The sequence below is a fragment of the Rhinolophus sinicus genome, linkage group LG06 (assembly GCF_036562045.2).
Source record: "Rhinolophus sinicus isolate RSC01 linkage group LG06, ASM3656204v1, whole genome shotgun sequence".
NCBI classification, from domain to species: domain Eukaryota; kingdom Metazoa; phylum Chordata; class Mammalia; order Chiroptera; family Rhinolophidae; genus Rhinolophus; species Rhinolophus sinicus.
The window spans coordinates 45,482,395-45,498,926 of record NC_133756.1 but is presented as its reverse complement, the minus strand read 5'-3'; the positions used below and the strand labels follow the sequence as shown (position 1 = coordinate 45,498,926).

Genomic DNA, 16,532 nt, shown 5'->3' with positions numbered 1-16,532 from the left:
TTGCCAACCCTTTCTATAGATGAACAGGCTCAAGATGGAGAGAAATGAATGCAGCTCAGTCTAGTAATGAACTGACTGATTAATTTAAATGTTAATGTAAAGGTAAATTAACCATACTGGGATAAGGAAAATAAAACAAAGCAGCATTACAGTGACCAAAACAAATTAGTGTTTCAGTATATGTGAAACAGAGCCATAGGTACAGCTTACAGTGTTTAAGGAGAAACTCCAGAAAAGAAAATAAAAGACATTACCACAGTAACCTATCTTACTACTTTTTTGGCAGGAGAGAATGTAAAACCAATCAAAACACTCAGTAATGGGAGACTGAAAAGTAATGAGGTTTGGACAAGACCCCTGAGGTATTCGACCATTAGTATGATGGTTTCAAATAGCTGTTGGTAAAAGTGGCTTCAAACTCCTGAAATTTCTGTCACCACTACTACTCACCCATATGAAATACTGGACATATCCCAGTTCCACACTGTATTCAACAGGTAACTGTTTAATTCTAATTTGTTGAATGTCTGCTATAAAACTAAAATCAATCTTACTCCAAAAAATTATTAAGGAACAATAAATGCACACATTTCTTTCAGAGTATTTCTCGAGACTTCCAATTGCCTACATCTAGACTCTCCCCAAAATATTTTGATATTTTTATTTTCTGCAACCTAATGTTTCTTAAAATTGAAGTCATGCTGTAACATGCCATAGAATAACATTTCTAAGCTACACTGAACAGGTATCACATTAAAATACATAAAGGCTAAACTTTCCTATCAATTTTACATATAAGACAAAAGAGTGGAGAAGGTTACAAATTTTTAATAAGAGCATTATGGTAGTAATAATCTAGGTGTTTTACTGGAAGTGGATTACTGTAAATGAAATTTTAAAATGTCCTTTCCATTTTACAGATAACAAAATGACTTTTTTTCATGTCTCTCGCGATAAGAATAAATTTGCCACACATTTAAATGATGCCTTCACACTTCCCACCCTGGCTCATGAATTAATAACTCAGTGACATTAATACAAGAAGATAAATGATAAAAAGGTTAAGGCACATGGGCCAACCATACACACATACTTCTTTTAGCACAGTTAATACTTCTCTGCCAATTATAGCTAAAACTTTTTAACAGTTTTCAATAGCATTTTTACAATCTAAGTAGCAGCTTATGCACACACAATTTCACACAATTCAGGCTTAATAAATCTCCTGCTGATACCAAACAATCATTCTAGGGGATTAAAGTGCAACATCTGTTAACATTAATAATGTTTTATATAGTCATATGTATTAAAGAAGCCTCTATTATTAGTCCCTAAAAAAACCTTCTAGACCAATATACTGATTAAGCATGAATTATACGTACGAGTATATCCTTCAATTGGTAACTTACCATAACAAAGAAATACATTAGTGTGAAATGGTAAAAGAAAAAAAAAAAAATCACACCCCCTGTAAAGTAACAGATTTTCTTTGAACCAAGCTTACTAAATGTGTACGGGTGTGCACACACAGATAAATATATACATAAATGAAATTAGCTCAGTCTCTAATAGTTTTTAAAACCAAAAATCCCCTGGAGCATTCGTTATTCATTATAAGTTTGGGTAAAATATAGCTCTGGTAACATAAAAGGTACTGCTAAAGTAGATAGTATACATTTGCTCACTGTTTCATTGATTCTTTCTCTGAAATGTCTTTATCCCCCCCTCATTTCTTTCATTCCTTCTGCCCTAACCTCTTTCTCTCTAAACTTCTGCAAAAATCTCATGGCTGGTTTCTCAACCTCTGTCCAGCTTGCCAACCGCCATTAGACTAATCTTCCAAATTTCACTCTAAACCATAAAAATGTGTAAAACTGGAACCAGTCCTAGACATCACTTTATATACAAGACAAAGAAAACACTTGGGGTTGTGACTTACAAAGGCAGATCTAGGAACTGGCTGATTTTTAAATTTTCCTGTAAGTGCATATATTGTTATCTCACTGTAATTATCACAACAAATGTACTACCTCTATTTTAACAACAGGGAAATTACAACTGGGGGCTGGAGAGGTGGCGGTAAATGGAAAGTCAAAAGAAAAGTGGCAAAAAGCAAAACCTGAAAAAAGGGCCCAAACAGATCTAACTTCAAAAATACTTAACCCAACCCCCGGCTTCTGTCAGATGTGGTTGCTCAGTAACTCTGAATATGCCTTTCAAATTGACTTTTAATCAAGATTTTAATTTGTACCCATACAGAAAGCATTTCCCTCCTTTCCACCAAATGGAATTCTATAGAGACCTGATAGGTTTAAAAACCACCCATGCTGTAAAGCCAACCTGACCACCTCAAGCTGAGAAAACCTCTTCTGCAAATTCTTACGGTGATAATTTGTGTATCACTTGTACGGTAGTTGTTATTGGGTTATCTTAAAACTCTTCAACTAAGCTTTAAATTGTTTTTTAAGTCTCTTCTGTCAAATTTTGCACTATTTATCTTTCTTCAACATACATATCTTCAAACCAAACCAAAAAAATTTCGAGGATACATACTTTGTTCTAGGCACTGACAACTGACATTACAAACAATACAATGAGGCAGAAGATGAGGAAATGAGCCACGGGCACAAATAACTTTACAAATGACTACAATGCAATTAAGAGAGTAAGTGCTCCATATGGACCACAGTTTGCACTTTGCTTCAATCTTGATTCCGATGAGTAGTGTAATATCCTGGTGATTAATACACTGACTATATAATAAAGCAACCACATTTCTGGAAAATTATTATAATCTTAATGGATTTCTTTTTTAGCTAACCTCTATACTTGAGAATGACCATTCTTTAATTTCCTGTTATTCCTCTTTAACTATGAAGGTAATTTGATTTGGGGACCGTAAAAGGCTTACCCTCACCTCTGTACCTTTCTGGACATATTTCTGCTCTTCCTTCTGCTTGGAATCCTCTCTGCCACTTGTTCCCTTAGCCAATTATGACTCCTTTTCCGAGACTCAGTTTAGGCTGATGTCCTGACTATTGCTTCCCTAAATCTCCACCACGCACACCAGGGGAACACTGCCATTGTGAGCAAAGTACAATCCTCCCACTATCACAAAGTACCTGAAGTATTATTTTCAAATTAGTGTGAGCTAACAGAAAACAGAAACCACAGCTATAACCTCAGTGCCAGGCACCCTTGCAAAATGACTGGCAAATAGCACATAAGAAATATTTTTGACGGAAAGGAAATAAGTAGGTAAATAAAGAAGAGAAAGGAAGGGGTGAATGAATAAACTGAACTATGAGAAGTTAACAAACATGAACAGTGGAAAGGATAAAAACAAGCAAATGGAATTCAGCAACTTAAGTGTAAAACTGAAACATAACTTTTTAAGACTGGAAACAAACTTAGAGATCAAGGATTTTTTTCCCCTTACTTGGGACTATTTTTTAATTAAATGTTTAATTAAATATTGAGGAATGCCAGTGTAAAACAGAAAATAAAAATGGATATTTTTCAGCAAGTTTATCATTAATTGGTATAAAATACCTTATCATATTTATCATTAATAGAAGTCAAATAAACTCCCTTCAAGGAAGAGTTTTAAAAACCACTGAGCCCCCTCATTACAAGAATGAGGAACCAGAAAGGTCCACAATTAGAGAGCGAACGAAATCTGTAACTCAAGTCCAGACAAATTCCAGTAGAATAATCCCTTGAAGTTTTTCTTTAAAATACTTGAAAATTTAATAATGTCTACAAAAACAGTTTAAAGTGTTAAAATAATTTAAAACTATTATAAAAACATGACATTATATAAAATTGTATTAAATAAACCTAATAAATTTGATTTTAAATAAAAACAGGATAGGGAAAATAAACAAATTTGACATTTATTTTCAAGGTAGACTAAAAATAAGATAATTTTTATTGCAAACATTTTTGCCAAGGTAGGCTTCCACATCTACACATTTTCCTAGCAATATTTTGAATTTGAGAAAACAGTTTCCAACAGTAAAATTCTTCCTAAAAGTGAAAATTTTGAAATAGAGGGCAACATACGGGTACAATGCACTTTTACCACCATTGAGAATGAGGAATAAAAAAATTAAAATCAACCTCTTTTCTCCTCCAAAGTAATGTGACTGACATTAGCACTCCAATGTTAATGGCTTATGTCTCACCTCTCTATGAAAAATCAGTAAATTTCACACTGGGAATTAAACTTCAGTCATCTAATTATTGCCTATAATGCATGCGGCACTACCATTTTGTGTTTGTTTTTGTTTTGTTTTTTAGTATATATGACTTACTGAGGCTGTTTTTTTAGTATTTATTACTTACATGACAACTTAGAAATCCTAACTTTCCACCTTCCTCAGACCAGCATTTGCAATTTGATTAACTTTAATATACGAATCAAGCATTGCCAATGAAACTAAGCAGCTTGTTTGCAGAAAGATATCTGAATACTAAATATGAACTTTAACAGGTTTTAATAATTAAGACTCTGTAAGCGGTATCATATATGTGTGTCCTAATTTAGGAAGACAGGAGTCACATAATACTAATCAAACTAAATACAAAAAAAAAATTGTTTTGGCATTTCACTAAATTAAAATCTTGAAACCCTACAGCTACAATGTACAGATTTAGATTTTATTAATACTTTAAATCAAACCACAGTTACTATTCAGTTTCATACAATGTAATTTATAGTAGTCCTCTGCTGTGAATGCAAGAACACAATGAGATTTTCCTCAGATTTTAGAATTGGCACTAGAAGTCATTTTGGAAGGTAAAACAACCACCCACCCACCCCCTAAAAACTATCATTTCACAATTAAAAAGTAAAGATAATCCACCTGTGATATCTAATTACCTATGGAAGAAAGGAATTGTGGAAGAATGGCTCATCTGATGCTAAAATTTGGGCCACCTTTGCTATAAGTTTATATGAGATATTAAATGGCATTGTTTCAGTTTGCTAAATGACTAAACGGATGTTAAAATATTTTGTTGAAAGTTTACATATTTTCTTATGAATGACCATTAAAAATGTATTTTAAAACATTTCTCTTATATCTTTATGGCTTCCATAACCAACTAAATAAAATTCACATTCCAGTACCAACAACCATATTTAGTTAATCTCCACTTATTTCATGTTGATTACCTTACATGCATCTAAGTCTTCTGCATGACTTACCCACCAATAGAAACAAGAAGCCAACTTTCATACCAGGACATGTGCTGACAAGTATCCTCCACTTTCTTTTAAAGCTGGTAACACATGGGAGAATCCTAATCACTGGGATGATTTGGGGGCAGGGCTATGAGTGCAGGTCACAAAGAAATAAAGGCGCTGGAAAGTAAAAGCAGAAAATGGTGCCTTACGGAGAATGTACGCAAGGCATGAATTGCACAGGGAAATGGAAGGAGATGAAACTGAGATGTTAGTTTGGGACATGTTCTTAAAGAGCCTAATCTGCTAAGATTAGATTGTATCATGTAGTCTATAGAAGTTGTTCCTATTTTTGATTGAGAAAGTGTTACATTTTCTTGCTAACTCCTCAGGTGGTGTAGCCAGTGAACTATAGTAGGGAAATACTGGAGGAAACAGAAACCTTATTAGAAGGTGTAGATAACAGTCCAGGTGAGGGCATGGCAGTAGACAGATGGGAAAAGTTTTGTAATGGGCTAGAATTTGATGATTGATCGCATGCGGGGTAGAAGAGCTAGGATCAAAGCCTAGGTTCTAGACAAGTGGTTCATTTCTGCCATTCATTTGCTTGAGAGCAAGGGAGGAAGAACGAACCCATTTTTTGGACAGTGTTCTGAGGTTGAGGGGCATGAATTACACCAAAAGAATAACAGTGCACCCCAGATTGCTTCAAGTTGATATGTATGTTTTTAATGTGATATTTGCAAAAAACTGTAATTTTGCTTCCTTTATAGATGTTTCCGTAAAATATTCTTGTGTGTCTCCTGCACATGTTTAAATGATATTCACGTTTTTTTCTAGTGCTGATTTAAGTGAAAAACTTTATTATATGGATGTAAGGCTATAAGATCTAGGTTTTTGGTTTATTTGAAGTTTCTACAAGGTAATCAAAACTATAAAGGTCAAGTTATTATAATCTGGTTACAGAGAAATCTTTATTTTGTGAAAGAATACTTTTGTCAGTTAGACTGGTTGAGTTACTCTCTTCACGGTCATTTATGTAACATTCTTTACAGCTCTTTAACCAACTAATTTGATATTCTTAGGTTTCTTTAGATACCAGCCTGCCTGTTTTCGGAAAATTTAGTAGTCAAGACTTTTTAATTTTAAAAAAATTTACTGCAATTTTGTGTGTCTTTTTCTTTAGTTATCATGAACTAATAATATATTCTGTTCATAGGAAATGTCCTAGTTACAATCTTGTTTATTGTAAGAATAACGAAATCATCATCTCAATAGCTTTCAATTCTTTAGATTCAGCAACTTTTAGGTTTTATAGCGGATCCTTTGTATCTAGTTAATTCTGGGCGATAAGGCTGAAAACAATAACCAGAAGTACCTATCATCAGTGATTAACTCACAGTAGGCTCTCAATATACTTCTGAACAAACAGTTATTGATGATAATGAAGATCATATAACTTGCCCTAGAACCTAACCAGTTTCATATTCCTGTCATGAATATAGGAACGGTAAATAATAAAAGTACTGATTTTTTTCCATGCTAACCCAAAAGTATTCTTGCTTCCATATAATAAAGTGCGTGTGATGCTGTTATCATAGTGCTTAATAGAGTTGCATACATGGAAAGCTGTCCGTAAATGCTTGTTATTATTATCATTATTGATGTGGACTAAATTTGGTTCACATTAGTTCATATATTTAAGTGGCTTGTGTCTTTCAGCATCCATTTTGACTCTAGATTTGTTTCGTCTTTTTCCTCTCATTTCTGTTTGGGAGATTCTCTCTTCCTTCTTTTCTCAATTATGCTTAGGGTTTTCTTTTTTCTTTTTTCTTTTTTGGCAGGGTTTTCTGTTATTTTTGGTATCTTTAGATGACAAATCAGTGACTGACCTGACTGACCTTTGTCAAAATGAGTATTCTGATATTGAAGACAGGAAGTGGTGATGTGTCCACTTGAAAATATCAGTACTTTCTGCTTCCACTTTTGCTATATAATTAAGTAAAAAGGATGGTTTTCATCATTTTACTTCCATAATTGCCTGATTGAATTACATGAAAAGCATGCAAGTAGGACTCTTTTTTTGTACGTCTTCTCCCTGACCTACACTCATAGCCCTGCCCCCAAATCATCTCAGTGATTAGGATTCTCCGATGTATTACTAGCGTTAAAACAAAGTGGAGGACAGCGCCTAACCTCCTCCTCAAAAAGCCTGCATCTGACAAAATCCTCCTCTGCCTTCAGATCTACATATATGGGGTCTCTTTATCTCAATACTACTTATTTTCAATTCACTCAAGCTACCCTGTATTTCCACCGCCTTTCCTCCGCACTTCATGTTGGCATGTCATTATACTATGCCTTAGATTATAATTATTTGTGGATATGTCTGTTTTTCTCATGAGATTATAAGTACCTATAGAACACAGCCCTTATACAGGACTTTTCTCCAGGCAGAGCCTTAATAAATGGCTGTGGGTCTAAAACGACTAGAACTAAAGTCCAGACGTTAATGAATTAACTAGATGAAATGTGTTTACAGATAAAATCGTTCTTGTAAAGGGTAAAACAATCAATATTTAAAAACACAGACTGTAAGACCAATGCAAACAAACGCATACTTTTTTTGGTCTGGCAATTTGGGCAAACTTTGTGCTTAGAAGTTCTGTCACTTTTTTAAAACTACATGTGCTGCCATAATGACCTCTGTGGCATTGTAGGAAACCAAAAATACCATCTTCAAAGTAAAATTCAAGAAATTATAAATACTGTGAATTAGTAAAGTAAATCCAGGCCCTCATCTGTCATTTACACACATGCGGCATTGCTGGGAATGGTTATTCTTCTGATTCACAGAAGCACAATGTACTTTAAGAGAACATACCAACATATGAAATGAATTTTTCAAAAGATAATTTGGGTATGACTTTTATTTTAATTTGACTCTCAAAAGAATTATTTTACATAGTAAGAATTCTCCAGTACTATGCATCTTAATATTATTTATCTAAATGTATCCTAGCTATGGGAATAGGATAATGGCAAAAATTGAATCGCTCTGGCTTGGTCAGTGGTATCTTCTGGCCTTGAGAACTCAACTACAGATTGCACAGCATAGAAGGGTGACAAGGTTGCCAAAATGTAAGATTTATTTCATTCAAATATACCTTTATAATCTCAGTTGTACCCTATCAATGTCCCAATAAAAGCTGGATTAAAGAGTTTGTTAAATTAATAATACACTCTTTAGTGTACGTTAATTTCAAAGATGGAAACATTTGCCTTTCAGCTAAATGACCAAAAATAATGTTGATCAATATATGTAGAATTAAGAACAGGTTTCAATTTTATAAAATTAGTAATATTTATATATATTAAACCCAAAACTGTGCTGTTCTAAATTTATTGTTCAATCTGCTGTTCTTGTGTAGAATCAATAAAACTCAAAGTTCATATAAAGAAAACTCACTATCAAAGATAAGGAGTTTCTAATTTCCACTGAAATACTTGTTAAAATATTTTTAATCAATGCTTAAATCTTACACATAATGCAATAATTTATAAGTTTAGGTGACAAACAGAGCCTAATTTTTAACCAGAGAAATGAGATCAAGACAACGGCAAATCCTGGCCAAGAGTTAATACATATATTTGCCTTACCATATTTTGGTTGAAACTAATCTAAATAACACAAAGTAGGATGGCAAGCCAATCACAGGCATCAACTGCACTATGTAGTTGCCCGTAGACATCATTTTTATATACAAACTAGCTTTTTCTTTTAAAATCATTTTATTCATACACAGATTTAATTATAGGATGGCAGTATATATATACACATATTATACATACATATATGTAATACACACATACACACATTCCTCAATCTGTCATTTAAGAGGCTTGCGTGAAAAAAACTTCTTTACTGGAGAAAAAAGTACAGGAAATAAAGTTTCTATTTTGTAGGCTGAATAAGAGTAGGCAAGTATAAAAAAGACTGCTTATATGCACAATGGATAATCAATTATTAGACCAAACATTAAAAACATCATTTATTAAGAGTTGGATAATGCCAGACGTGAAGATATGGCAAATACCCTTTTTATAATTATGGAGGCTTCATCTGTATTAAGTCATATGGAAACACTCTGAAGAACATCAACATATGATTCCACATTAAATAAAAAACCTATACAATGATAGCAATCCCTAAACTTATATCTTGGCTGTTTTTAGGAGGTCAAACACAGCTTGGGAAGTCAAATGGAAAATGTGATTTAATTCTTTTTAAAAAAGAGAACTAAGACCCTTAGCCATCAATCCAGCAATGAGTAACATCAAGTTATTAAAACATCTGAAGACAACATGCTATCACAGGAAATATCAAAAATATTAACATGTACAAAATACTGACGAGGTGTTCTTAAGAACAGTGCAAAAAAGTCTGATAATATCATCAATTTTATAAATACATTAGAGTTTGTGATGGCATTCTTTATAAACAGGCAAAATCAATTTTAATAAAGTAAGCTAAAAATTAAAGCTATATTTCGGTTTATTTTCAATTAAAAGTTAACATTGTGATTTAATTGCAACCTTGTGGATTTGCTCCTCTTGATTTTCACAGAATTAACAAGGCAATATAGAGAAATGAGGCTATTAGCGTATGTAATATACAAGGTTCTCTGAATCCTTAAAATATGTAAGCAACAGTTATATTACAGGCGATTCAATTTAGTATTGTTCTAAAGAGTTCTTACTCTCCGATTTTTTTAAGGAATATTCTTAAACTATTAAGAATCAACTCTAAATGTTTTTGAAAAGTGTAACTCCAGAAAATGTGAATTCTAAGATACTTAAGATTTGTTTGAGGATCTTTTAATCATGTGATATTATTAACAGACTAATAATTGTTTTAGTCTCATAAAATATATTTATTCTCATTTAACAAAACCATTTATAGTTTTCCAGGCTGAAATGGTGGGAGAATCTATGTACTTAACATATTAGTAACACAACACAAGGAAATTAATAAAAAATAAAAACATACGAGAGGTGTAAAAGAGTGACTGCATTAAAATAGGCAAACTATAAAAGCGATGTTTGACCAACTTCATTATTATTCTGTCACCATGATTTTACAAAATATTTTATACACACGAATCAACCCCAAATTTTTATAAATACAAAGATAGAAAAGTGTTTTTGGAGTGTATTCTTAAATACCTTAATGTGTTGCAGCTGCTACCTGAATCCCAAATGGCACAGACCTAAAACATAGATAGATTTTTCTTGAAGTGTAATTCAAATAATTTCAAAGGTCCAGGTATTTATTTTTGCATTAGCCAATAGCTATTGTGGGCCAGTAATTACTACTAAGAGATAATAAATCATTTGTTATGATGCTCTGACAAATAGCAAAATCCTGGCCTCAGCCATTTCCTTGAACATAAATTAACTTTTTATTTTAGGGCATCTGATACAATAACAACTACCTTTCTGTTTTGACTTATATTTGGTCAAAATAAAAATGCCTTTTGAATCAATAATTTGATTTAATGAGCATTAAGCATAAACTCATTTTTAAAAACCATTACACAAAAACTCAATGATTAAATGAGTTTTCTTCTCCTTAAATATAAATCTCAAAAAAGGCACTTTCACCAATCATATTTATATTAAAATATGGAAACCATACAAATAGAGACAAAATTATTCATAAGAAAACATCAGTATTTTTATTTCCAATTTGGAATATTTCCTTAATTGTTGTGTTGACTTTTATATAAAGGTAATACAATTATATTTAAATGATGAAGAAAATATACCTTGTAATTTATTCCTTTTAAAATATACAGAAATTTGATATTCTAAGATTTTAAAATTTCACTCTTCAGTACAGCTTTGAATTAGCAACATCATGTGAATGCCACAAAACTGTACTAAAGTGTATGTAATAAAACAGTTTTAAACCTTTGTCAGATTTTAGCTTGAAGAAATCAACAAGACAAAAAGGAATGTCTTTGAAACATATAAAAAGCAAAAGGAAACTAATATTATTTCTCTATTTTTGTAATTAAAATGAAATCCTGCCAACCTAAAATACATTTTTTCTCCAATAGTTATTAAAACATGCAGATTCACAGTTCTGCATTCCAGACTCTTTAAATGTATATAGGTACATATACATTTAAATAAGTATTTTTTAGTAACATGTTTTGTTAACTTCAGTTTAAACTGTTAACATGTTAAGATATTTTACTCTTGGTTCAAAGACTATAAAACATATCAAGTCTTTTTTTAATAGGAACTTCCACTTTTATAAAATTTATATTGAAACAGATTATTTCAAATCTATATTCTTAACACATTCTACCTTTATCTGGAGAATTATTCTTCGTATTATATTCTACTCATAATACAGTTGTTGGTTTTTTAATCTGCTCAAATAGATACTGAACAACTAATGCATACACATTTAATCTTAACATATATACAAATGAGCAGAGGATGATATCTAATTCACATTATTTTTTATTATTCATTCAAGAATATTTAATAAAAAAAATATCTGATAACTTGCAAAGAATGTCTGAGTTCATTTAAACTAAAAAGCAGATGCCCATTAACTTCCTTGTTAGAAATATCCCCAATATAATACTTTAACAATAATTTCATTAACATTGCAATAACAAATTTTCTTTGCAGTGGTTTCAAATTTCACTAATTTAAAAACCACTCCAGTAGTGTACCTTCAAATTAAACACAGAACAAGTAGAACTTACCTTAGCTGTGCCTTTCTAATAACCTCACAGAAGTTATGTACTCCGTGACAGTTACTGTTCCTCTAGCAACAAATTTCCTGGAATGAATTCTCTAGTAACCCTTACCTCACTGTGGAGGAAGGTGTGGTATTTGAGGGAAATGGATAATGAACTGTATATTGGATTCCATTTTCCGGTGCCTTTTATATTTAACACCAACTATGATAAATCTCTTTTTACCATATTAAGACAATGAAGTAAAGTTGGGCTATCAATAATTCTATAGACAAGGTACATTATGTATACTTTTATGAAACATACCATCGTAATCCTATTGAAGTGTAATTGCTATCGCAAGCATTCTTACCCTGATGTGAAAATGCTCTGCATAAATGTTGCACTGACTTGTTAAGATAATACATAACCATGCTGAGAGGGTAATATTTATGTAAAAGCCCATGCCCGTACCAGAAATCTCTTTATTAGACAAGTTTCCTTACTTAGAAGGTCATTCTGTGCAACAATAACAATCTGACTTTTCACATTAGTAAAGATAAGCTAATAAAATAATAAACCCACAACAATGAATTTCATTAAGAAACAAAGCCTCTCAAAACACAAAATAAGTATTTTTGTCATATCATTCCTTGGTAATCTAAGGGAAAAATGAACTATTACATCTCTTTTCATAGCTGCATAAGTGGAAACCCTTTCTTTTTTTCCAACAGCAAATTGTGAAATTAAGTTACTACACCAAAATGTAAAATCAAAAATAAAGATTCATTTTTCAGTAGAATTTAATGTAATATCCTATATCCTTAAATTTCCCAACACAAGTATATATATACATAAGGTGAAAAATTTTGCTCACTAAAAAGATCCAAATGAGACGCTTTTTTTCCAGTCTGATTATCAAAATACCTAACTGCAAAACTCTCAAGTATTTCTTAGCATGCAGCTTATATTTCTTAGAAATTTAGTTGACACAGGGTTCATGAAAAGAATTCAGTTTTCAATCAAGTACTGTCTACCTTGCCTGCATTCACTTTTTTCCAAGTTAGCAGTTTTCTAAACCATTCAGTATTAGGTCCTTACTGGTAGTTTCTCTGTTTAAGTGTCACTGCATTAGTGGGTCCATTACTGCAAGTAAAAATCATTAATCCAAAGTGATCATTTTTATTTTTAGAAAAGAACATATACAACTCATCTAATTTGATCTGTTAATTAAATGTAGAGGAATGCAATTTACTACTTACTGTTTAGTGATCGTTTTTTATAATATTCTACATAATCTGGAAAATTATCTTTAAAATTTGAATCTTTTAACAGTTATTAGATATTTAAACAAGACATGGTTCTGCAGTCATCCCTCCAGAGCGTTAGCCAATCATTAAAAAAAGGTAGAATCTCAAAATGAATCTGATTCACTATTTTCATTATCTTTTCAAGTGATTTTTACTAAGAAAAGGTAAAAGGCACATTTGTTAATCTGTGAATACAAGAAATAATACCTGGCGTTCAGTATATTAAATTTCATTATAATTGGCTAATCCCAAAATGCTTTACATTCCTTAAAACAACTTTTGTCAAACAAAAATAAATAATGTTAATAAAATATTCAAATGAGGAATCACCAATTTACACTGCCTTGATTATTTTATCTCATATACAAGCTCCCTCTGCAGGTAGTAACAAGGGCTAGCAAAAATATTCTAAACATGTAGGCAGTTGCAGGTCACCACCATTGTATATAAATACTATTATCTAGCATTGTTTCCTCCTTCTTACCAATTATCTGATTAAAATACCTGCTCCTGAAAATTTGTGGTTCAACATGATTATTCTTGTCCTTCATCTTGGTTAAGAATGCAGCTTGAACAGGCAGGATACACAAACTTTTCACAAAGTCACCCAAGAGCTACTCTCACAAGGTGTATTTCAAGGAAAAGAAAACATTACATTGTTTATACAGCACCAGTCTAAAATGATAGACCACCCAAAACAAAGCTGTCCAACCCGTTAATCTGACGCATCTTCTGATTGCAAAGTAAACAAAGGTGGCATTTTAGGATTAATTTACAGTGAAAGATAAAAGATCAATTTTAAATAAATGCAGTAACAAGTATATTTTCATCTTATTTAGAATAATCTAAAACTTAAAGCCAGAGAATATTTACCTCTGAAAATCTATTTTCATTAACTCGATACAGAAGAAGAAAAATTGATTTGGTTTGCAAAATGTTCTCTACCCTTCTGTATTATTTTTTTCAGAATCTGTTTTAGATTTCTGTTTACACACCCTCCTCTGGCATATTCCTTTCCCTAGGTATACAGAGATATGGTCCATCTCTGCAAGGAAGCGGGGAAAAAAAAGAGCTAAGAACCATTTTAAGGTCTTGAGGGCAATGTGTTACCAAAAAAAATTGCTGCACAACAATGTTGATGCCCCCTCTTTAAATATTTCCCCCTTGCAGAAATTTGAGGCAAATTCCGTTAGACTTACCTATGTATGAACTGACAGGCTTATAAACAGTGATTTTTTAAAATACTAACATCCTTATTAAACAAGTGAAAATTATGAAAAATATACTAACTTTCATGCTAAAACATACAGAAACATCATACAGAGATACCAGTAAAAAAATATTTTCCACTTAAAGAAAACAGGGTTAAGGGAAAAGGCAACTTATAACAAGCAGTGTTTTTCAGTGAGTTTTTTGCTTAAGAGAAATAAAATTGTTTCACTTATATTTTTAAATAGTGAGGCTGCAGACCTAGTTTAAAATCAGTAACAATATGAGAAGTGGCCTCCATCAAGGCTATGCGTATCAAACACAGCATTTGCAGCAGAAAAAAAACAAAGAGAGTGAATGTCCCTATTATTGTCTATACAGCTCTCAGGAGAATGCACAAAATATCCAAATAGTATCTTTCTCATGACAAACAGAACTTTGAAAAAGACAAAATCAGTTAAATGTCCTTAGTAAAAGTGAAAATGTCTAGGACATCCTAATATTGGTATAATTTACGTTGATGCATCTGAAGCAAATTGAAGTGTTTTAGAATTACATCCATCTTTTTAAAAATAGAAGACAAGATATATAAAAACGCACCAATTCATTTAATACATTAAGCCTTTGTCAAATTCTATGAAAATACTGAGATACAAACAAATAAGTTCACATTACAAAATCAATGTTTCCCAAACTCTGGGACATGAACTACAGGAAAGCCAGAGATTTTAAGAATGAAAACACACCATAAGCATTTGATATTGAGAACACAAAGATGAGTGGATCAAATACTATATAAAAAATGTGTTCTACAACTTCTAATCAATAATCAATCACAGTAATAAACAGTAAAAAATGGTAGGCTTTTAACATAGGGGAATAAAATTTCCGTGTGGAAGGTGCCAGAAGTAAAGTACTAATTCCAAATAGAAGTACTTTGCTTCAAAGTAAAGATACAGAGAAAATCATTTCAACATGATTTTTATGTAAATTGTAATCGAGAACTGATTAAATAAATATAATCTACATAAAAACAAAATACATATCAACTAAAGACTGTATCTAAAATTTTGTAATGATTCATCTATTATATGGAGAACTGAGGTTATAATATTTAATTTTAAGAATAAGTGATTAAAATTAGAACTCACATTATAAACAAAAGAGCCAATTCGTTTGCTCCCTCTATAGATGGATACTATTTACTACCCTCTACAGGATAATATAATACATTAGTCAAAAGCAAGGTCACCCTAGCCTGCCCTCAAGAGCCAAGAACCATTTTTGACAGTAATTGGGGTTAGATTATTCTGTCATCTAAATCCACAGCAACAATCAACAGAGGTGTGGATTGATATAAAATACCTACAAAACGATGCAAAGTGTGGACAGAACAAGCATTTCATGGTCCAACAGACAGGAAATATCTTTGAGAACAAAACAGATTAAAGAAGTGATATTTTCAAAATCAGTTTAAAAACAGCTATCTTAATCATACATATTTCACATTTTAAACTTGCATTTGCACTAATTTTTAGCCAATAACTGTCAATAAATATTGATATACACAAAAGAAAATATAAATTGCATGCTTACGTATGTACATGTATATATAATAGTATGTAACTTGACCATGAAAGGAGTTAGAGTTTTATCTAATAGCTTAGAGAGCAAAGCCATTTTCCTTTTAGTAAGAGCCTCATGATGCATCACTCTTCACTACTACAATGGCCAAAAATTTTATTTCTTCTTCCAGAAAAAGATACAGAGTTGTATCTGGTCTTGTTCTAACAAAATAATGTGTGTTTGAATTGATCTCAGTCTAAAGTTAAACATCTTTTCAACTTGTCCCATCTCTCACAGCCAAGAACTAATAGTTTCTTTTTCATCTACTTCTTTTTTTCTACTGTCAGATTAAAAAACAAAAAAACAAAAAAACACATATTTTAAGTTACTCAATGCATCTTAAAACAGAACTAAAATTTGGTCAGTGTTTCAGGAAGTTAACTTCTGCTTAACCTGTCTGCTTTTTACTAGTATATTTCTATTTTTAGTGAAGTATTGAGT

General features: G+C 31.8%; 1 protein-coding gene across 43 annotated transcripts in view; it reads right to left on the bottom strand.

Annotated features, from left to right (window-relative positions):
- Window positions 1–16,532, bottom strand: part of ADGRL2 (adhesion G protein-coupled receptor L2) — a 597,884-nt gene that overhangs the window by 155,610 nt on the left and 425,742 nt on the right. Inside the window, exon 1 of one of the 43 annotated variants that reach the window (XM_074335001.1) lies at window positions 10,415–10,429. The exons of the other annotated variants lie outside the window; for them this stretch is intronic. The gene's annotated coding sequence lies outside the window, so the exon portion shown is untranslated. Of the gene's footprint in view, window positions 1–10,414; window positions 10,430–16,532 lie in introns of those variants that run through there. 43 annotated transcript variants of the gene reach the window in all.